This window comes from Gossypium hirsutum, chromosome A12 (assembly GCF_007990345.1).
Source record: "Gossypium hirsutum isolate 1008001.06 chromosome A12, Gossypium_hirsutum_v2.1, whole genome shotgun sequence".
Lineage (NCBI taxonomy): Eukaryota > Viridiplantae > Streptophyta > Magnoliopsida > Malvales > Malvaceae > Gossypium > Gossypium hirsutum.
In genome coordinates this window covers 73168058-73169827 of record NC_053435.1, presented here as the reverse complement: position 1 = coordinate 73169827, position 1770 = coordinate 73168058, and the positions used below count along the sequence as shown (strand labels likewise).

Genomic DNA, 1770 nt, shown 5'->3' with positions numbered 1-1770 from the left:
AGAGAATCTGCTAACTTCTGTAATTGCGGTTAATCAAAATCATGCTCCACGCACTATGTATGGTTATGCTAAACCTTCTTTAATAGGAACTGAATCAAGCATAGTTAGACCTGCTGTAGCTGCAAATACTTTTGAGCTAAAACCTAACACTATTCAAATGATACAGCAACTTGTTCAGTTTGATAGTTTGCAGGATGAGGATCCCAACGCTCACTTAGCAAATTTTTTGGAACTATGCAATACATTTAAAATTAATGGTGTTTCTGATGATGCCATTCGTCTTCAGTTATTCCCTTTTTCATTAAGGAACAAAGCTAAACAGTGGTTGAACTCATTACCACGAGGGTCAATCACTACTTGAGAACAAATGACCAAAAAATTTCTATTAAAATATTTCCCGTCGGCTAAAACGGCCAAATTACATAATGATATCTCTTCGTTTGTGCTGATGGACTTAGAAACTCTTTAGGATGCATGGGAGAGATACAAGGACTTATTGAGAAGGTGCCCTCATGATGGGTTACCGCTTTGGCTTTAGGTTCAAACGTTCCATAATGGCCTGAATCCTTCGACTCGACAAATGGTTGACGCAGCTGCTAGCGAAACCATCAATAATAAAACACCTGAAGATGCTTATGAGTTTATAGAGGAGATGTCACTGAATAACTATCAATGGAAAGTCATAAGGACAAAACCAACGAAAATAGCCGGTGTTTATAACATCGATTCGGTCACCATACTATCTAATCAGGTAGAACTCTTGAATAAGAAAATTGATGGTTTTCTTAGTTCTTCACAGGTTCACCCAGTAATGCAGTGCGAAGCAAGAGGTGGATCAAGCAATTCAGAATACCAACCTTATAGCCACAACATGGATAACGAGTAGTTAAATTACATGGGCAATAATTTTCGATCTCAAAAAGTAACACTTACAATGTAGGTTGGAGGAACCACCCAAATTTCTCATGGGGAAGCCAAGGAAATCAGAGACCACCTCCAGGCTACCAACAACCACCCTATCAATAGAAAAGAAGCCAAACCTTGAAGAGATGCTCTCAAAGTTTATATCGGTGTTAGAAACTCTTTCCAGAACACCGAGACAGCACTTAAAAATTAACAAGCGCTGATCCAAGGGCTCGAAACTCAGATAGGGCATCTTTCCAAACTAATCTCCGAACGACCACAAGGTAGCTTGCCAAGTAATACTGAACCTAACCCAATGGAACAACTCAAAGTAATTAATGTTCAAGATGAAGAAGGATTCATTGAGCCAGAGCCAGAACCAAGGCAAGAAACTATGGTAAGCAGAGGCCAATGTGAGGTAGGTCATAATAAAAACAAATCAGAGAAGGTCGAATATAAACCTCGTGTGCCATACCCCAACGCGACAAGGAAAGACCGCTCAGATGAACAATTTGGTAAATTCCTTAAACTCTTAAAAAAATTACACATTAACTTACCGTTTATTGAAGCTCTATCGCAGATGCCAAACGTAATGAAATTTTTAAAGGAGCTTTTAGCGAAATAAGCGGAAGTTGGACGAGGCGTCGCATGTGGAGCTAAATGCAGTTTGCTCATCTATTCTGCAAAATAAGCTACCGAACAAATTAAAAGATCTAGGGAGTTTTACAATTCCTTGCTTAATTGGTAGTTAGATGTTAATAATGCATTAGCTTATTTGGGGGCTAGTATTAACGTCCTGCCCTACAAAATGTTCAAACAATTAGGTCTTGGGAAACCCAAACAAACTAGGATGAGCATTCAATTAGC

General features: G+C 38.9%; 1 non-coding gene across 1 annotated transcript; it reads right to left on the bottom strand.

Moving 5' to 3' along the window:
- Positions 1–416: 416 nt before the first annotated feature.
- LOC121212056 (small nucleolar RNA R71) lies at positions 417–522 on the bottom strand. Its single transcript, XR_005907266.1, has one exon. It is a non-coding gene; the product is annotated as a small nucleolar RNA R71 (small nucleolar RNA).
- Positions 523–1770: the final 1248 nt, after the last annotated feature.